Below are 23000 nucleotides of genomic sequence, written 5' to 3'. Positions count from 1 at the left end.
GATCCTTTGAGAGTCCTGTCCTACCTGTTCGGCTAACAATCCTCCACCAGTCAAGGACGCGGTGGGTGAGAGTGGACATCCATTAAACTGTCATTTTATAGGTAGTAACCTTATACCCCCTTATAGACCGGCTTTGTGAATGAGGCCTACTAACGGTAAGACTGACTTTATTTATATATATATATATATATATATATATATATATATATATATATATATATATATATATATATATATAACCTATAATATTATAATAGTATAAGGGTTGAATTTTAAAGTTTTAAAATTCTAGGGTTTGGAATTAATGTGTCAAAAGAAAACTCTACATTTACAAATTCCAAAACTTGAGGGCAAGTTTTGAACTATTTAAAAACTTTTGGAATCCATAAATTATGAGTTTAATATATGTTTTATGAAAAGACTCTTGACATTATATTACTTGAGGACAAATTATGGAGTTCATAAAAACATTTATGAGAAAAAGACTCTTCAAGTTCATATTTTATGACTTTAATGATTTTTTTAAAAGAAATTTTTTCATTTTACATAACTTGAGAACAAGTTATGGAATTCATCAAAATCATTTAGATCAAAAATTCTAACAAGAAAACCAAAGAATTTGTCTATGATCTAAATTAAACTCATAAGAACAAGACAATCCACATCAAACAAATTTCATGTAACTAGCCTAACCATATAAACTAATACAAAACATGAAAGTTTGACAATTATCTTTTAAATTGGATTAGCATGATCCTTACCACATCAAAAATAGATTTATAATTTAAAAAACAGTTTAGGGTAATGATCCTAGTCCAATTTCAACAAAAAAAAATCGAAAAATTGCATTCTGGGACACCAACTCGTCGAGTGTATAAACCAACTCGGCGAGTAGGATGAGTTTGTGCTTAGAATCGGCGAGTCTCTCAGTGGACTCGACGAGTCCACTGCCCATAATAGCAGAAAATCGATTTTTAAAGCATTTCCATGCAAGTAGCATCAAGTATAATTGAAAACAAGCCTAGGCTCTGATACCATTGTTGGGTTTTGAGCATTCTAACACTATTAAGGTGTACATGAAACCCTAAATACCTTGGGTCTATGTTTTCTCTATTATGCATGTAAACTTGAACATTCCAAGGTATTACCCTAATTAGTATACAAAACTTTGATACTTGGGTAATAAAAGAAGTTAGAAGACATACCTTTTGTTGTAGTTGGAGGTCTTGGAACTTTAAGAACTAAGTGCCCCAAGTGTTGCACCTCAAATGGAATCACAAAACACCACCAACACTTGGAATAACTTGAGAGAAGATTATATTACACCAAAATCGGCTAGCCCTCACTTGTGTATCATAAGTGCCGATTTTGCTAGTATGAGGCTTAATATAGTGTGCACATTAGGGTTACACTATGTAACTCATGACTTTCCATATTCCTCATGATCCATGGGTTTTAACCTCCATGGAGTATCCATGGGTCACCACATGGGTTTAGCCCAACATGAAGAACTATGGATCATAAGCCCACTTTATAAGAATGAATGATTTACCAAATAAATCCCCATTTATTTAATTAGCCTCTTTTGATCACAAAATTAATTCCAAACTAATTCTTGATCAATACTAATTAAATAATATGATTTCATATTATTATATTAGATCTTATAATATATTAATAAATCATAAATATCCTCTTCTCACAAAAGTCTATCCAAATATTTCTGATGCCATGCAACCCAAATAGACCATGCTACTCTCGGGTCAAGTACATACCAATAATAGTTATAGGCTTAGACACCTAATCCCACACTAAACACAAGGAAAGCCCTAAGATTCAAAATTAGAGAGAGGAGATAGGAGAAAATGGAATTCTCTAGGTATGTATGTGTAGGTGGATTCTGGCTAGGGTACACCCTATTTATACCTGCCAGATAACCTTGAAACCTTAAATTTGATTAATAATGTAATAATATTTTATTCCTATTAAAATTGTTTCCTTATCTGATTAGGAGGCTTCCAGAAACCCTACAGAGCACTCTGAAAACCATCATTCATTGGGAGGTTCTAGAATGCCTCCCTTATTCAACTATTAAAATATTGCATTCTAACCCTTACACCTTTAATTTATTCTAATTAATCAAAAATCTATAATTAAATTAATTTTGATTAACGTTTAACTACTTATTAACTAATTCCAATTAATAATGAATAGATCATATACATCTTCTAGTATCAATCCTATTTATTTTTCCAGGTTCTGAAGGCAACCCAAAAAGGACTTTACTATTATCCATTAAGAAGATACCAATTTAGTTAAGACCTTAGTCACTTAATCGATCAAATGGAACCAAGTTGAGTATATTCTGGATTTGATCTAATTGGCAGTTTTTTAATTCCCTATGAGGTCTGGCAACTCCTACGCCAAAAAGAGGTGCTAATTTGGATATATCAGTTCGATCAGATCCATTCTGATCAATGAATCTAAATTAATTTTGTTTTCAAAAGATATATCTGAATAGTTAAAAAAAATCAAATATGATACCAAACCAAACAAATTACATTTGGCTGGATTTTTTTTACACCATTTGCTTTTCAAGAGCTAAAACATCCATATCCTATATAAATTAAGAGGAATTTTTGTTGATTTGTCGTAAGTAGTGATTCAAGGACATATGGCGTGCGTAATTGACTTCTATTTGGGAATAATGGCTTCTGGGAGGCCTTCGTTTTCTGATATGACATTCAATTATGAGAGACTCTTTGTTTGGTTGTGGTTATAAGTTATATTTATCCGTATAATGGAACACCCGTCTTTCGATTTTTTTGTTTTAAGAATCATATAAAGTACTTGTTAAAATAATAGCCTTCATTTGCAGAATAAGGTCCCAAAATTCTTTAAAATATTCACAAAATAGTTAAGTTTTCAAATAAGTTATAGAGGAGGGTAACAATACAAATATCATAAATAAGATAATTGACTTGCTCTCGGTTAGATCTTTTGGGGAAATACCTCTTCTATGCATGCGTTCTCTCCTTCTCGTGGTGCCTCGGGAGGTATTCTTGCTATTTGGGACCCGAATTGCATTTCTCATAAAAGGACATTTATTTCGAATTGGTTCATTGCTATTGAGGCAATTTGGACTAATTATGGCCTAGAAGTTTTATTTATTGTAGTTTATGCCCCGCAAGCCACTGATTGCAAAAGCAACTCTGGAATGCTATTACTCAAATTATCTCTTCTTTTCCAGGCGAATGCATTATTATGGGGGTTTCAATGAAGTTCAAGATGAATCTGAAAGATTGGGGTCAACCTTTTATCCGGCTAATGCGCATTCTTCAATGATTTTGTTGATCATCTTGACCTCGTCGATGTTCCGTTAGGTGGCCCGCGTTTCACTTGGAGTGATAAATGGGGTTCTAAATTTAGTAAGCTCGATAGATTTATGGTTACGGAAGGTATTTTTTTCATCATCCCCCCCATCTTACGGGTCTCGTCTTGGAAAAAAGGATTATGGATCATCATCCTATTTTATTATTGGAGCATTGTGTTAATTATGGTCCTACTCCCTTTCAAGTTTTTCATTCTTGGTTTGAGATGGTTGATTTTGATGATATAGTGAGAGGTTCTTGGATGCAGCCGATGAACGGGATGGTTTTAGATAACCCTTGAGTTATTTTTAAGAAAACAATTACAGCTTCTTAAATCTAATTTAAGGAAGTGGAACAACAATAGTCGGGATCTAGTTGCTACTAAAAAGAAAAACATCCAAGATTGGATTGAGTCGATTGATAGTCGCTTGATGAGTGATGATGGCTCTGCTACTTTGAGAGAGCAGAGGGTATCTTTGCTTAATGAATTTGCGGATCTTGATCATTCTTCTCAGTTAGATATTTTTCAAAAGGCAAAGATTCAGTGGAATATTGAGGGTGATGAGAACTCGGGTTACTTTCGTGGTATCATTAATCGTAAGAGGCGTCAAATTGCTATTCGAGGGTTAATGATTGACGGAGCTTGGATTTATAATCTCGTTCGGATCAAGGAGGAATTTCATGCTTGTTATCAGGCTCTTTTCTTGGAGAGTAAGGAATGCTACCATTTGACAGGGGGCAATCATTTTAGTACTTTATCTACTGATCAGATTGACTTTTTGCAGTCCCCTTTTACCCGTGAGGAGATTAAAAGGGCTGTTTGGGATTGTGGGCCTTCTAAGGCTCCGGGACCCGATGGATTTATTTTTGGGTTTTTCAAACGTTACTAGGATCTTATAGCGGAGGATGTTGAGGCGTTTATCATGCATTTCTTTCATCATTCTTCTACTCTGAAGGGATTCAATGCTTCCTTTTTTACCATTATCCCCAAAGTTCGAGACCCCAAGACTCCGAGAGACTTTAGACGTATTAGTCTAATTGGGTGCCTATATAAAATTATTGGTAAACTTTTGGCTAAAAGATTGGTGGAGGTCATTGCTAGTATCGTTAGTTTGGAGCAGTCTGCTTTTGTTAAAGGTAGATAAATTCTCGATGGCCCCTTTCTCCTTAATGAGGTTGTGGCTGGGAGTAAATCTTCAGAAATTCCCTAATGCTTCTTAAGGTAGATTTTGAGAAGGCCTATGATTCCCTATCATGGGACTACCTTTTAGAGATCATGCAGATTATGGGGTTTGGTCCGTTATGGTGTGGTTGGATTATGGAGTTATTGAAATCTTCGAGGGCTTCGGTTTTGGTCAATGGTTCGCCTACCGATGAATTTTAGATTCATCGTGGTGTGAGACAGGGAGATCCTCTTTCTCCTTTCCTTTTTATATTGGTGATGGAGGGTCTTCACGTGGCTTTGGTTAGAGCATAGATGGCTAACGTGTTTAAGGGAATCTCTATTTAAGACATTGAAATTTCTCATCTTTTATATGCTGATGATGTTATGTTGATTTCTTCTTTGGATTCTAAGAATGTGAAGCGTCTGATTCGTATCCTTCGTTGTTTCCTTATGGCTTCGGGTCTTAAAATCAATTTGCATAAAAGCAAATTGATTTTGGTGGGGATTCCTTCATCTCAGGTGTCTACTGTTGCAGACATGATTGGGTGTGCAGTTTCTGAGATTCCTTTTATCCACCTCGGTGTTCCTATTAGTCAGAATATGTCTCGTATCTCTGCTTGGTCCCCTATGTTTGATCGGTTTCAGAGCAGATTCTCAGACTGGAAGGCTAAATTCCTTTCTTTTGGTGGCCGGCTTACTTTGGTTAAGTTGGTTTCGGGTTCCTTAAGTAGTTACCTAATGACGATTTTTCTTGCTCCTATTTCGGTTCTAAAGTCTTTAGAGTCGATGCGAGCTAGATTCTTTTGGGGAGCAGCCTTGGATGAGAGACGTATGCACTGGGTCAGATGGGATAGAGTTTTAGCGGCAAAAGTTGAGGGTGGTTTGTGGGTATTAGGAGTTTATATTCATTTAAAAGGGCCATGCTGCTATGGTGGTGGTGGTGATTCTATCATTGTCATGATTTGTTATGGGTTAAGATTATTAAATCATTATATCGGTCAGATGGAGGTTGCAAGTCTATGTCCCCTAGGAGATCCGGATTGGGACCTTGGTGTGGAGTGATTCGTATGTTTACTTAATTGCGAGAGAAGAGAATTAATATCCAGTCCTTATTTCATATCAGGGTTGGTGATGGCAACCATACATATTTTTGGAAGGATTTGTGGATTGGAGAGGCTCCTCTTGCCGAAACTTTTCATAGAATTTATGTTTTAGATACTGTTAGACAAGCTATAGTTAGAGATCATCTAACATTGGGGTGGGATCCTGTTACTTTCAGACGTAGTCCTAGAGGTGGTATTGCGTAGGAGCAGTGGGATGCTTTTATTTCTCTTCTGCAGGATTTCCAATTGCAAGCGGTTCCTGATAGATTAGGTTGGTCTATTGATGTTTTAGATAGTTTTTCTGTCTCCTCTGCTCGTTGGTTCTTAGATGGGAGTATGCTTCATTCTTGAGGTGGTGAGACTAGATGGAATAATTGGGTTCCCATCAAGATCAACATTCTTTTATGGAGGATTCAGTTACTCAGTATTCCTACTAGAGAGAGATTATCTCATAGGGGAATCATGGTGGACTGGATTTTATGCCCTATATGTTCTTGTTCGGTGGAATCTGTTGATCACCTTTTTGCAGAATGTATTGAGTTGATGGAGATTTGGCTGCACATTGCTATTTGGTAGGGAATTCAGATTTCGACCCAGTTTAAAGTTCACACCCTTATTAAGTGGTCAGATTCTTTTGCTTTGAGAAAGGGTCAATGAAAGGCATTTAATGTTGTGGTTATGACATCTTTCTAGTGCATGTGGAATTTTCGTAATTCGACTGTTTTTGGAACGATTATGCCTAGGAAATCCATGTTTTTTGATGATATTGTTTATAGATCGTTCTTTTGGATTTCTAACAGATGTAATAAAGCCAAGATTAGTTGGAGCTCTTGGCTTCATAATCCGGCTTCTGCCACTTTTTATTGTCATGATTTCTTTCTAGCTTCTTGCTAGTTTTTGAATAAAATATTCCGCCGTTCCAAAAAAAAAAAAAAACATTACATTACAGAGACCTTCAAAATATACCACATATTCTAATATTTAATTGCTACTAAAACATGAATACATGTTATGTAGTAGTAATTTAGGCATTGGGAATGGCTATTGAGTAATACTGAGACTTCACTATGTTTATGGTCAAGAATTAACTCAATCTTGCCCTAAGGTGAATTCTCTAAAACATGTTTATCTCATAAATCAATTTAAAACTCTTTTTGATAATATCTTTAGAATCTTTAAAACTCATAACTTATAGCTCTTCAATTCATTTAAAAGTTGCATACATTGAATTACATCAAAATAAGAAGAATGTAATGCAACATGCAACTACACCTATTCTCGTTCATCTAATAGTCCAACTCATAGTTTCTTGCTTTGATAGCATTGAATACCATGCCATAGTTAGCACATAGCACCATTTGTCATGACTTTTCTTGTTTCTATTAGCCTCACAACGGGTATAGTTGAACTATCAAATCATCAGTCCAACAAAGAGGTAGCTAGCCTCTTATACAAATGGGCATGTCTAGAATATTACACAAGTTGTTGGCCTCTTAGTATTGTTTTCCTTGGACTTTGGAGGGACATAAAAGTTATTTTACATCCCTACACGAATTCACAGATATTCATGGAGGAAACTCTTTTCCAAAACCTCTAAACTCTTTTCCTTTTAATAAACTCTTTTATTAAATTATTTTCATGAAATGAACATATAGATGAGAACATAAGTAAACATTTATCAAGGAATTAAAAAACCGTTTAACTCAATCTCATTATAAAAATATTAAATTTTGTTGTTATTGAACATGTATTCGATACTACTCACCTTTAACGTAATCCAAGCTATTCTTCCATCGTTAAATTTTGCCAACCTATTAAACACCACCTATTGTTATTAACATCAATTTTTTTTATAATATTTATAAAATATCCATCGAGAGTTTTTGACATATTTTGCATTTTTTTCTAAGCTTATTTCCCTTATATAAACTTACACTTCAAATTTGGAAGCATTCGGAGATCTAGTGCTAAGTTTTTCAAAAAGTTAAGTTTGCCAAGAAGATGATTTCACATAGGGGTGTGTGCAATGCACTTAGCACACAACACAAGGTTTATGAAATGTGCATATACTCGAAACATGAAGTTTTTCTCATTTAGTCCATGTACAATGCACTCATGACATCCAATCACCACCAAACTTCACCAATTGAGTCATATGAACTAACTAAAGGTTATTAAATTAACATATACTCAAATAAGTCCTTCCATCATGATAATTTAATCATTAATACCTTTATAGGTCATATATGCTTTAAGGGTGTTTATATGAACAATATAACAAAACCAAAGGTCTTAACAACTTCCAATGACCAAAGTCATCTCCTTAATGACTTATTGAAACTATTGGTTCATTAATAATTCTTCATCTAATAAAATTATAAATTTTTCTAGAGTTCAATTATTGGAATTTATGGAATGGAATTAGGGATTCAATCCATGAAATTACTCACAAAGCTAGATCTAACAGAGGTTGTTTCAATTGAATCACTTTATGGCTATTAATAAACAAGCAACACTATAAATCAAATGGGATATGATTTAAATGATTAAACTGATGGATTCAATCATCTAAAACTTCCAAAATAAAGGCTAATGGCGTTTTCATCCATTAATGGAGCTTCAAGCTCAACATCTTCAACAAAACTTCATTAAAACCAAATTCCAATGGACTCAATGAAGAATGGGAGATATAACTTCAAAATCATCCATGAATTTACCATATAACATCAAATTATTATCCGTTTGGGATTTGGGGCTCAAAACTAAACTCTAGGTTCAAAATCTAGAGTGGTGAGAGTAAGAAATGATACAGTCACGTGCTAGATCAAAAAATTACTCTCAAATCCTCTGAATATTTCAAAATCAATCCTAGATCTTCATTCCCTCGTTAAAGTTGCCAAGAATGCTCTGCTTCCACCTCTAAAACGTGTTCTCTAAGTAAATGTGGGACGAGTCCTCTAACTAGCTCTTAACTTTCGAAAATTGTCAAAAACGATCCTTAACCTTCATTGTTTTCATTTTATACCATTTGACCAATCCTTTCAAGGAAATTCCTTTACTTATAATTTGACCATTAAATAACTTCATCCTAATTATATGGTATTTGACTCGTCATGACTTTGTCGTTAATTTTTAATTTGGCAAAACTAGTCCCTCAACTTTAAGCTCAACATGAATGTCTAATAGTGATCTTATTTTAAATTTCTCACAATTAGGTACTTAACTTTTTATATAAAGTACAATTTCAATTTATTTATGTAATATTATTATTTATATTGTTATAATTATTTTATTTACTTCATAAAACAAAATTTACCAACTAAGTTTAAATGTAACCAATGATTTTCATATGTATAAATGAGACATCATCACCCTTTTTTCATCATTTAAGTGTTTGTTATACATATCTTGGTTTCTTTTCTTGGGTTTAATATGCGGTATTTTTATCATTAAGCGTAGAATTTTTCTTTTTGTTTTGATCAACATAATTTTGAGAATATCATTTGTTGTTTGATGTTGTTGAAGGTTGAAAGACCCTCACTTTCGTATTTTTGAAAGACCCAAACTTTCATACTTGACAATATAGTTACTTCAAAACATTCTACTTGCATATTCATAAAAACAATATTTTACATCGATAAAGAGGTTACAAACTACTGGATACAAACCGACTATTTCAAAGTGTTATATATTACATAACTTCCCAAGATTCTATAGTTTTATACATATAGGAGTGCAAAATACAATATGTAACACCCCGATCCTTAGGTATGGTTTAAATAAGATTTCTTGGATTAAGGCCTACTCGACGAGTTGGTTGCCCTACTCGTCGAGTAACAACAAGGTGGGATCGCGTGATAAGTGACATACTCGACGAGTCCATGCGGGGACTCGGCGAGTAAGAGCTGGTAGATGAAACCCTAAATCTCGGGGTGCCTCTTTAAAGGAACCTCAGCCCCCTTTGTGCCTCTTTACAGTTCTAGAGAGCTCTGTGAGACCCTAATCCTTGTGTGTGTGTGTGCCCCTATGTGTGTTGAACCTTGAAAAGAGGATCTTTGGAGGGAGAAGGCTTAGAGGAGAAGGAGATTGGAGCAAGTAGAGTGTGGGAATCAACACTGATCTCGGTTATCACCTTCTAGAGGTACCCAAATAGCCATTTCCTTGTAGATCTCTTCTATTGGTTGAGTTCATGGGTTTCTTTTATGAAATGTTAAGTTGATAAGATGAGCTATGGGCTAGATCTGATGTTGTAACTTCAGACCTGGACCCTTTTTGGATTCTTGAAGCATAAAGTTGCAGTCTTGGTCATGATTGAGGTCCATCTTGAGCATCAAGCTCCATGAAGAACTTAATATAGGCATTTAGAGCCTTTATATCTATGCATGCACGTAAAGTTTGCAATTTTACGTGAAAAGCATGCCCTAGAAGCTTGGATCTGTGATTTGGAGTCGATGCATGGCTCAAAACAAGTATGTATAGAGAAAGGACTGAATGTACTCGGTGAGTCATATGAAGATAGTCGTGGACTCGACAAGTAGGATGAGCAACTCGGTGAGTCCGATGAAGATTGCCATAGACTCGACGAGTTGTATGAACAACTCAGTAAGTCGGATGAGTTTTCCCCAAGTTAGGAACGCGTGTGTATCCGTCGTTTTTCTAGAAGGAAACACAACGAGTAGCCTTCAGGTTTCAATTAAAAGTCGTAAGAACTCGGCGAGTCACCCCGGTGACTCGGCGAGTAGGAGGGAGTTTCAAGGAACTCGGCGAGTAGTCTCGGGTACTCGGCGAGTTAAGGTCAACATCGACTATTAACCTTGGCTAAGGACTTTGACTTTGATCAGGGGTAAAATGGTCATTATACCCTTAGTTCAGTTATCGGTATCTGATTTAGTGTTTATGGGGTTTGTAGCCGGGGGGTTCCGGAGCAGCAGTCAGGCAATTTAAGACTTACCATCTCGGCAGCCAGTGTTACGAGGTGAGTTTCCTTCCAGTAGGAACGGGTCTACGGCCACAATGTCGACCCGTCTAGTTAGCAGTAGATCCGGAATTTGGTCCGATGCAGTAGTTTAGTGTGCTTGATGTCTTTGTGATCCAAGCATGTCTTTGTGCTATGTGTTCCAGACTTCAGTCCGATGCAGTATGCAATATATGTGCTTATTCTAGTTGATATGTTTATGCTATGTTATGCTCAGTCAGTTTCCGGACTTCGGTCCGATGCTGGGGACACGGTCCCGGTCAGTTCCGGATTTTGGTCCGATGCAGTTAGTTTCAAACTTTGTTCCGATGCAGGGGACACGGTCCCAATTAGTTCTGGACATTGGTCCGATGCAGAGGGTAAGGCCCTGGGTAGTTCCGGACTTCGGTCCGATGCAGTTTCCGGACTTCGGTCCGATGCAGTTTCCGGACATCGGTCCGATGCAATTTTCGGACTTTAGTCCGATGCAGTTTTCGGACATTGGTCCGATGCAATGGGCAAGGCCCAATAGTTGTTTATGTGTTATTGTATGGTATGTGGTTGTTTGAGGGAGATCACTCGGCTTCGTGCTTACTGTTTTAGATTTGATTTCTGGTACTTCAGCTAGCAAAGGGGAGAGCTCGGGTTGATGGCATCGCACACACCACAACTTTAGTTTATCCTGGGAGTTTATTTCGGATATTGTTATGATTGATATAGTTTTGTTTTGACACAGTACTATGACATTTGAGTTACTCATTCCATGATTTTATACTATATGATATTCGAGGATTTGATTTTTAGTAATATTAAAACAAAAATTTTTGGGTTGTTTCAATTTGGTATCAGAGCCTTAGTTTGAGGGATTCAGGCATACTTTCGAGTGTGTCTGAACTCAAACTAAGGAAATGGTGAAAGATTTTAAAAAGAGAAACGTTTTCGAAAAGAAATTTTGAAAAGAACTTAGAAAGAAAAAGAGTTTTCTTAAAAAGGGGTGTAGTGCATACGATCAGCCAAGCTCAATTAAGTACTCCCAAATTACCCATACAAGCTTATGTTATGATTATCAGTTTCAATTTCATTAGAACAGCATGCTAGTATAGGACTAAAGATCTAGGAGGATGCCTTATGTGCCTGCTATATGTGTTTAACCTTTATGAGAATTGCATGCTAGTATTGAGTAGACAGCGGTAGGATAGCCTGGTTAGGTTATGACCGATAGTATGAGCTTAGCATTGTATGCTAGTGCAGATTAGTCAGAATAACAGCCAGAGTGGTATATGCATGATTATATACTCAATGCCCGAATGTTGCTTGCTTTCTGCTTCCAAGAGTTCTAGTTGTCTTTCACTAACTAGTAAACGAAGATGTTAAGTTACATGTTGCAAGGACTAAATAATTTCAGAAGGTTAGGTGTAGCTCTATTTCGCAGCTCTTGTTTGAGTCCAACTGTTATAGGGTAGGATCCCTCATTCGAAGAATTATCTAGTCTGAGTGTTATGTAATGGTATTCGCGAGCTAGTTTAAGGAAAGAAAGTGGGGACTTCTTTTGCAGCTGATGGCGAAGAGTTGGTTGGTGGTCACCCTAGGGCTAGCCTAGGATGAGATTAGTATGAGATCAACAGTAGTAGTAGAAGGGACTTGGTGGTGTCGAGGCGGTTCTTGGGGAAGGTACAGATAGATGTGGAAGGTAGTAGGGGCCCATACTACTGAAAGCAGAGGATCTGTACTTGAATCAAGGAAGGCCAAGGCGAAACAAGGAACCTTGTAGTAATAGTGGTCCCTTGAGATATATCAGTATTTTTGAGGTTGTTGTTATGTGTTTCAGAATGGTGGTTTTACACCCTAGACCAGCAGTCGGAAGTTCAGGTGCCGGTGAGGGATCAGGACCAAACTCGGGAGCCGAGCATTTTGATGATCAGACTAGGGAGTTTCTTTCTTCAGAGATTACTCGCATAATACTCGAGTAGACTCCTGTGATCTTCGGTTCGATCAAGGAGGGTATTTTGGAGCTGATGGATGAGAGGTTGAGCACCTTTCGTGTTGAGGTGGCGACCATGATGGGGTCGTGCATGCTCACTTTCAAGGAGTTTAGAGCCTGTGGAGCTCCTGACTATCATGGGTGTGCGGGACCCCATAGCGAGTACCAGGTGGTTGGCGGATGTCGCCAATGCTTTCCGCACCAGCAGATGTCCCGAGGGGGACAAGGTCAAACTAGCATCCTGTCTTCTGAAGGACAGGGTACGAGATTGGTGGGAGGAGATTGGACATGTCATTGGGGATGACACAACACTTGATACGATGACTTGGGCTTATTTTACTACTAAGTTTAGAGCCGAGATTGCACCGGTTATCGACGATTATCAGTTAGCTAGGGAGTTTCAGGATCTCACCCAGACTACAAAGACAGTGGCAGAGATTACCGCCATGTTCAGGGAGAGGGCTCTTCTCATTCCTCAGTATGCAGTTGATGAGGAAATGAAGAAGGTCCGTTATCATGAGATGATGCGGAGTGATATCTGCCAGTTTGTGAGCCAGTCCAGCTGTAAAACGCTGGATATCATGATTGCTACGTGAGAGAGAGATTGATTTAGAGATGGAGAAGAAGAGGAATCCAGAGACTGCGGGAAAAAAGCCCAAGGTATCAGATCACAGATCTAGAGCACAGCATAGCCACAGTCGGTGTGGCAAGTGTGGGAGATTGCACGATGGGGCGTGCAAGGCAGGGAGTCCCGGTTGCTACCAGTGTGGCCGGACCGGGCATATGATCAGAGATTGTATAGCTACTCCCACCGTTACCGCAACATCTGATCTGATTTGCTTCTATTACAATCAGAAGGGACATAAAAAGTCCCAGTGCCCGAGTTTGACAGCAGCAACAGGGAAGGTGGTAGCACCTGCCCCTACAACATTGAGGATTACAGACGGCCGTCAGGGCCGAAGTGAGGCGCCAATAGCGAAGAGTAGAGCTTTTCAGATGACAGCAGAGGAGGCGCGAGCGACTCCCGTTGTGGTGACGGGTATGTATATCCCCTTCATCTCTTTATTATTATTGTTGATTGTTTCTTATAGTTATATGTTTTATTATAGGGTCGTTCTTAGTGAACGACATATCAGCTAAAGTCTTGTTTGATTCGGGGGCTACCCGATCGTTTGTTTCGCTTGCGCTTTGCAAGAGGTTTAGCAGAGCTCCGGGGGAGCTGGATTGTCCACTTGAGGTTTAGATAGCTGATGACAGGACCGTCGGGGTCACGAGAGTACATAGGCCGTGTTCGCTGCAGCTATTTGATGAGCAGTTTTCAGTGGATTTGGTTCCTATTCCCCAGCGAGGGAATAAGGTTATAGTGGGTATGGATTAGCTGAGCCCCAATGGGGCAGTGATTGATTGTGAGCTACAGTTAGTGAGGGTCTGCGCCCCTAGTGGGGGAGAGTTAGTGATTCAGGGCGAGAGGCCACAACGCAGACCGATTCTTTGCTCGGCAGCGAGAGCTCGACGCTACTTCCAGCAGGGTTGCACGGGGTACGTCACCTATGTTTTCGATGCCCGGGAGAAGGGCAAGGCGACTGTTGACGATGTACCGGTAGTGCGAGACTACCCAGACATATTCCCGGAGGATTTGCCTAGGATACCTCTGGAGAGACAGGTTGAGTTTTGGATTGACCTGGTTCCGGGTGCGGCTCCGATAGCCAAGGCGCCGTATCGGTTGGCTTCTCCAGAGATGCAGGAGTTGTCTGCATAGCTGCAGGAGCTGCTAGACGAGGGTTTCATCAGACCGAGCAGTTCACCATGGGGAGCCCTGATCCTGTTTGTGAAGAAGAGGATGGGTCGCACCGTATATTTATAGATTATCGGGAGTTGAACAAGGTAACAATGAAGAACCATTACCCACTCCCGAGGATAGATGACTTGCTCGATCAGCTTCAGGGAGCATCTTGGTTTTCCAAGATTGATCTGCGCTCTAGTTATCATCAGATTCGGGTCAGAGGTGAGAATGTTCAGAAGACAACTTTTAGGACCCGTTATGGTCATTATGAGTTTGTGGCGATGCCGTTTGGGCTCACCAATGCTCCAGCCGCGTTCATGGACCTCATGAACTGCGTATGCATGCCGATCTTAGATCAGTATGTGATAGTGTTCATTGACGATATCTTGGTTTATTCCAAGACTCAGGAGCAGCATGAGGAGCACCTGAGGGAGGTGCTAGAAACTTTGAGGAGGGAGAGACTTTTCACGAAGTTCTCCAAGTGCGAGTTCTGTTTGCGCGAGGTGCAGTTCCTTGGACACCTTGTCAAACAGAAGGGGATATTGGTGGATCCGGCCAAGGTAGGGGCCGTGATGCAGTGGGAGGTCCCGAGGTCTCCATCTGAGATTCGAAGCTTCCTAGGGTTGGCAAGTACTCCAGGAGATTTATCAAGGATTTCTCTAACATAGAAGTTCCACTTACCCGACTGACTAGGAAGTCAGTGGTGTTTCGCTGGGGGCCTGAGCAGCAAGCATCATTTGAGACCCTCAGACAGCAATTGTACGAGGCACCGATTCTTACCCTGCCAGAGGGAGTGGATGATTTTGTAGTCTATTGTGATGCTTCGATCACAGGGATGGGAGTAGTGTTGATGTAGCGAGGATATGTGATAGCTTATGCCTACACAGCTGAAGCCTCATGAGGCTAACTATCCGACGCACGATTTAGAGCCAGGGGTAGTGGTGTTTGCCCTCAAGATTTGGAGACATTACCTCTATGGGGTCCGCTGTACCATTTACATGGATGACAAGAGTCTGAGGTACCTCATGGACCAGCCAAATTTGAACATGAGGCAGCGTCGATGGTTAGATGTGGTGAAGGACTATGAGTGTGAGATCCTTTATTACCCAGGGAAGGCCAACATAGTGGCTGAAACTCTAAGGAGGCACAGGTCGAGGGCCTCAAGGAGGATGAGGGAGGCACAGGTCGAGGGCCTCAAGGAGGAGAGACAGAAGTGTGAGAGGATCGTGGGTCGAGTAGCTTCCTTTGATTATGACAGTCAGGCATTGTTGACTCTTCATGGGAGAGTGTGGGTACCGTACTGGGGCGGAGTACGACATGTGTTGATGGACGAGGCACATAAGTCTCAATTTTCCATCCACCCAGGGGTGACGAAGATGTATAGAGATCTTCGACCCGACTATTGGTGGCCTTGCATGAAGCAGAATGTCGCCTGGTATGTGTAGAGATGACTGACCTGCAAGAAGGTCAAGGCAGAGCACCAGAGACCCCACGGCAAGATGCAACCGTTAGACATTCCCGTAGGGAAATGGGAGGACATCATTATGGATTTTATCTTTAAGGTTACCAGGACTACACGTAGGGTGGATTCGATTTGGGTTATTGTGGATCGGTTGACAAAGAGTGCCCATTTTATACCGATCCAGGAGAGCATATCGGTTGAGAAGCTAGCCGATATCTATGTGCGCGAGGTGGTGGCACGACATGGAGTGCCTGTTTCGGTAGTCTCAGACCGAGACGTCCATTTTACTTCCAGATTCTGGAAGCGGTTCCATGACGAGATAGGTACTCGTCTACATATCAGTACCGCGTTCCACCCTCAGATGGACGGGAAGAGCGAGCGGACGATTCAGACTCTCGAGGACATGCTTCGGTCATGTGTTTTAGATTTCGGTGGCAGTTGGGATACATATCTTCCGTTAGCGGAATTTTCATATAACAACAGTTACCACGCCAGCATTGACCGCCCTCCCTTCGAGATGCTCTATGGGAGGAAGTGTAGGATCCCGATCTGTTGGGGAGAGGTCAGTCAGCGAGTCCTCGGGAGCACCGAAGTGGTGCTCAAGACCATAGAGTTGGTCCAGCAGGTTCGCGGTAAACTGCAGACTGCGCATAGTAGGCAGAAGAGTTACGCCGAAAGTTGTTTGGGCTCATTTCAGGGGTAAGGAACCATTTCCTTATGCTTTTCTTCATGGATTCATGTATGGTGATTGATTTAGGAACTATTTCGAATTAGAGGCTTAGATCTGAAGTTGCTACTTCAGATCTAGGCTTGTGTTGGTCCAAAATGTCATAAAGTTGTTGTCCAAGAGTTATTGATGAAGCCCCTTTATCCCAAACCTTATCCCTAGAGTGTTTTTGGATTATAGCTCCTTGGTTTCACATAAAGTTTGCACCTTTATGTGGGGGTTAGGACGTAGGAGAATGGATCTATGGATTGGAGTCCCTGCATGGCTTGAAAAGCCTCCGTTTGGAATGAGAACTGAAGAGACTTGGCGAGTCACATGGGTGCACTCGACGAGTTATATGAATATGTGCATGGACTCGGCGAGTCTGTTGAAGATTGCGTTGGACTTGGCGAGTTTGGTCGTGGAATCCTAATCTTTTCTGGTTGAGCTATGAATCGGTGAGTCGAGGGAGACTCGGTGAGTTGAGCAGGAAGGGAATCAGAGCTTGTTGGACTCGACGAGTCTTGGGGCGACTCGGCGAGTTGAGTCATGGCATGGGAGTTTCTGAGCATAGGAACTCAACTAGTCAACGGGTTGACTCGGCGAGTAGGGTCAACCAGGAAGGTTGACATTGACTGAGGACTTTGACTTGGACCAAGGGTTGACCAGTTTGATTTCCAAGGGTATTTTGGTAATTATTGGTGTTTACTGGATTTGGTTAATTGGTAATGTTCAGTAGTGGAGTTCGTGCTGGTGGTCGGAGCAGCGTGATCTTATTTCTTCGAGTCGACAGTTGCAGGTGAGTTATCCTCACTATATCAACAGGGTCTACGGCACCAAGGTCGGCCCTTTATCGGATGGAAATCCGAGTATTGTTTGTTATGTTATTGTTTTGCTAGATCTGCGTCCTGGTATTTAGGATGGTGTTATGTTAATGACCTGGTTAAGGTCGGTACCCGGTATATAGGGTAATGTTATGCTAGTGACCAGTTAGGTCGGAACCCTAGTTAGGATGTTGATATGCTATTTGATCTGTTAGACTGGTTGTCTGGTTAAGGATTTGTTATGTGATTAATTGTTTTATGTGCACATGTGTGTTGGACTGGGGTTGGGTTGAAGCAGGTCCTGCTTTGTGCTGTAGGCCAACATACCCAGGGCGGACCAGTTAAACCGAAGGCCCGACGAGCGGTCCGGATAGGCTGAAGGCTCCAAGAGGGCGGACCAGACGTGCCAAGGCTCGGAGAGTGGACCAGACAGACTGAAGACCCGGTGCGGGCGGACCAGTCATACAGTAGACTCAGAGAGTGGACCAGGTGGACCGAAGGCCCGGTGCGGGCGGACCAGTCATACCGTAGACTTGGAGAGAGAGTGGATCGGGTGGACTGAAGGCCCGGTGCGGGCGGACCAGTTATACTGTAGACTCGAAGAGAGAGTGGACCGGGTGGACTGAAGGCCTGGTGCAGGTGGACCAGTCACAGTGTAGACTCGATATGCATGTATGTTCTGTTTATGATATGATATGATAGGTGTGTGGTATTGTGGTTAGTATTTTGGGGGTAACTCACTAAGCTTTCAGGCTTACAGTTTCAGTGTATTGTTTCAGGTATTTCAGGAGACCATGGCAAGGCGAAGGCGTGATCGTACCGCTCCTCATATTTTTTTATGATTTTTATGATATGGTTCTGGGAGATACTCTGATGTTTAAACTATTTTTAAAAAAAAGTGTATGAACTTAATGGTTTTGAATGAATTAAAATGTTTTAATTCGGATCAAATTTTATGGGTGTTACAAGTTGGAATCAGAGCCTTGGTTTGATTGAATTGGAGGAACATTCGTGTGAATCCAGTCTCAAATCAACGAGAGTTTTCAAAAGAGAATTAAAATGGTTTTCAAAATAAGTAAACTAGGATACGAAGGTACGATCAACCAGAGCCAGTAAGTAGACCCCAAAATACCATACAAAGTTCTTTGATTATGTGATATGTTTGAAAAGCATGCTAGTACTAGGTTAGGGATCTTCAAGAATTGCATGATAGAATTGTTTGATTACATGATGTCTGCTAGCCTAGGGTTCCTGCTATGAGAGGTAGTTATCAGTTCCTCTAGAGGTGAGGATGGAGTGTTTGCCATGTATATGTTTATTGCTAGGGTGTTGTGATGATACTTGATATAAATATGGGTAGGTGTGGAAGGTAGTATGGGCCCGTACTACTGAAAGCACAGGACCCATACGCGTATCAAGGAACTCACAACCCCTAGGGTCGGGTTGGGAGTTGGTTCCCGGGTTATTGGGGAAGCATCTGATTTTATGGCGGTGTATTTCCAGTATGGTGGTTACGAGGCATGCCGGGGGTGGATCCGGGTCAAGATTTGGATCAGGAGAGGGCGGTCAGGGTGGATCAGTGCCACCCGAGGTCATTGGTCAGATGAGTACGGATGAGTTGGATGTTAGGATTCGTGAGATCCTGCGTGATGAGATTGCTGCTATGTGCAGGGCGGAGATGCCGGAGATGTTTGGGTCAATCAAGAACGCCATGGTTGAGTATTTTGATGAGCGTTATGCAACTCTTGAAGAGACGGCTGCCACGGCAGCTGCAGCGGCTGTAGCAGCGACATGTGGAGGAGCCGGTCAAGGATTTCAGTATCGGGACTTTGATAATATGAAGCCCCCTACTTTTGATGGATTTCAGGATCTGATCATTTCTATGAGGTGGTTGTCGGACGTGGAGGGTTGTTTCTTCACGTGTTCTTGCCCTGTGGATCAGAGGGTGAGGTGTGCTCTGAAACTTTTATGGCTCGGGGCAAAGGATTGGTGGTGGTTGACTACGGGATCTTATTCGGATGCGCAGCGGGCTGCGGTTACATGGGATCAGTTTCGGGAGATGTTCAGTACCCGTTTTGTTCCACGGGTTGAGAGGGAGAGGTTGGCTCAGGAGTTCCTGGAACTGAAGCAGGATTCGGAGTCAGTGACGGAGATCACCATGATGTTCACTGAGAGGGAGATGTTTTACCCGGAGTTTGCTTCAGAGTAGGCTCAGATGTCCCGATATCTGAGTATTCTTAAGCAGGATATCAGGCAGTTTGTGTCTACGTAGAGGTGCGAGACGTTACTGGATTTGCAGGAGGCCGCTCGGCGGCGTGAGTTGGAGATTGGGTTGCAGTTAAGAGAGCAGAGGCAGGCCTCGGCGCAGTCGCAGCCGGAGTTGAAACGATCCAAGACCGTTGATTCCAGGTTGGGAAGTCAGAGCAGCTGCACTTGCGAGAAGTGCGGGAAGGGTCATACTGGAGTTTGTAGGTCCGGTGGTGCATGCCACAAGTGCGGGAGAGAGGGGCATTATGCGAGCAATTGTCGGCAGTCAGCCCCGGTTCAGGATTTGAGGATTTGTTATCATTGCCATCAGGTTGGTCACTTGAGGGCCAACTGTCCACAGCTCGTTTCTAGACCGATGCAGGTTCCAGCACTGACCACTTTGAGGACCACTGGCAGGGGCCAGGGTGGAGCAGAGCCTCCAAGGGCTCAAGGTCGAGCTTTTTAGCTTACTGTCGAGGAGGTCAGGGCAGAGCCAGATGCAGCTGTGCGTATGTTTCATTTTGTTATCTTGTTATCTTGTGGTTATTATGGAGTATTGTATATCTGCTAGTCTCATTTGCATGATTCATGGTATTGTATTCGTTCGTCCTTTCGCTGGGTTTATCGTATGATTGAGGGTTTTGGTATTGGGAGTCTTAGTTGGATATCATCCATGAGGATTGTTGGTGGGGAATTAGGCTTTTCGGTCTGGATGTCGGGTATATCATTTGCAATTTGAGGAGTGTCTAGCTGAGGGTCGAACTCCCTTAGATTTCGAGATGTGCAATGTCGGGATGTGATTTCGTGAAGGTTGCTCGTTTTAGAGGAAATCAGTTCATGGATAAGGGGAATATGTTGAGTAAGGTTGTTTCAGTGATGCCGGTTGGGTCACTAGTGGTTGGAAGTCAGCGCTCTAAGCGGGGAGAATTGGAAAATTCTCAGGAGAATCGACAAGTATTTGAGGTTGATTAGCTGTTTGGGATTCAACAGTGTGACAACCCGAAATTTACCCCGTCAATTTTGACCACATCTTCCGTTAATAAGACCGCTTTATTAATTGTCCGTTAACCTTTTGGAATAGGTTAATTAAATTGAGACTTTTTATTATGACTTCATAAGGGTAGAAACCCTATATAAGGGTGAGTGGAGTCCATCTAAGACTTTTCACTCTCTCTCTACACTCTCTCTCTCTCTCTCTACAACTTGCTTTCGATCCAAAAACGTCCATTTCGAGCCCCAAACTAGTAAGTAATCTACCCTAACTTGTTGTTTAGCTCATTGAACATGCAAATTACTGTTTAAGACATCAAATAGGGGCCAAAGCATGTGTTTATGGCCCAAGAACACTCTTGGACCGTGAACACCCATAAGTGGGGTTTTGGAGCCCCAAAACCCTTCCAAATCACTCCTATGGCTTAGATATGATTTGTAGACTTGCACATATGAGCTTAGAACACCAAAATCTTATCATATGAAGAGTAAACTTGAGTTTATTGCCCAAGAACACTCTTGGACTGTAAATCCCTCTTCAAAGGTCGTGAACACCTTTTAAGGTGTTAGAATTGCCCTCAAACACCTCCTATGACTTAGGTAAATGTCTAGAATCAACCACAACTGAAGTAGGGGCTTTAAACATTAAAGAAACTATGGACATAGGAGTTTACGACCGTAAACCCCCCTAGGATTGGTCGATGGGCCATAAACTCCATAGAATGGGCAAATGATGCCCTAAACTCCCCTATATGGCTTGGAAAAATGCATAGAACTTAATACCCATCCATTTAAGACCTTAATACATAGAAGGAAAGGGCATGTAAGAGTTTACGGCCGTAAACTCCTAGTTTACTGCCGTAAACTCCTCAAATGGTCCTTATGTTGTTCCAATGCCTTAAAACTAAATCTAACATCACCCCTTAAGAGTTTAAGACCATTAAGCATCATGGGGAGTTGGTCATTTGGGCCGTAAACTCTATAAAGAGTTTACTCTTGAAGAGTAAACTCCCTAACTAGGCCATACACTCCCTTATTTTCAACCCAATAGCCTCCTAGCACTTGACCAAAGTGTTTTCCGCATATTAGGATGCTTATGCGTGTTTAATTAGTATTATAATTACTAATTGTATGTAAACATATGTCATCATATTTTAATAGGTCACTAAGTGTGTTCAAGTCTTTACTTGACACCGAGCACCCAACCGGCACCTCCATCCAATCCACTTACAACAGGTGAGTTCATACCCCTGAATTAACCTTTTAAATGTTTTCACATGCTTTTATGGGGGGAGGGGGGGGGGAATACAAGTTAAAACATGCTAGTTATCATATCAATCATATGTGATTAATAACCCGCATGCACAAGGATTTATCACACTTTCAGCTGTTTTATCAAGTATAATACTATAAATGGTTTTCCAAAACGTTTTTACTAGTTTAAGTCTTTTCTCAAATTGTCTCTCGTGCTGTATGTTTTACTTCTAAACCAATTACAACAGTGTTTTAAACAAGGATTTTCTTTACTCAATGTGTGTTATCAAATTATATTCAAAACGTGTTTATGAACGGTTTTCAAAGCTTGTTTACATAACGATATCAAGTCATAAATTCTTATTTTTAAAGGTTATCCAAAGGTTTTACCAAAGCTTTCTTCTATACTTCTATGCTTTTACTTCGTTAATGCATGCCTGTATTTGTATAGTTATATAAATAATGTTTAAAGGACTTAGGAAGGCTAGTTCGCCCTATTTCCTTTTCCTTGTTTGGATGTGGTCTGGTGGGTATCGGATATCCGTCCGAAGGTCGTTTAAACATTAGTTATATATCATGTATACACGTATAGACATAAAGGTTTACATCGACCAGTTCACTTCCCTTGGGTAGCAAGGGCATCCTTCCATTCATCATTCATAGATCAGAGACAGTAGTAACTATTATAGGAATAGTTAGAAGGTTCTATTCACTCTTTCTAGTACGAGAATTCCAAAGGAGTCAGTTCATTCGCGAGTCTATGTCATTTCTCCAGCGCCTCTAATAGAATTCAGAATATGAGATGCATCCTCAGGACATGGATCTCCCCGTCGTCAAGTTGGTAACCAGAGTCTCCTGGAGGGAGAGTGGGCATTGTGTGTATAGATAAATACGGGACTGACACTCCCGCACCCTGACTGCTAGCTACAGTCTACGGCCTACCAAGCCAAGGGGTGACAAATGTCACATTTATTCTGACGCTCGCAGGGCGTCAAGTACTCTAGTGTCAATCAGCATGGTTATGAGTATCTCCATGTTTAGCTTATAATTCATGACCTTAAGGTAACGAGAATTAACATTGTATTCTTGAAACAACACTCTTAGGATTACTTCTTTGTTTTAGACCTTGCCAGCTGTATCGTTCATTTGATACTGTCTGG

The sequence above is a fragment of the Lactuca serriola genome, chromosome 8 (genome assembly GCF_051521515.1).
Source record: "Lactuca serriola cultivar US96UC23 chromosome 8, Lser_US96UC23_V15, whole genome shotgun sequence".
NCBI lineage: Eukaryota > Viridiplantae > Streptophyta > Magnoliopsida > Asterales > Asteraceae > Lactuca > Lactuca serriola.
Note: the sequence above shows the minus strand (reverse complement) of the source record.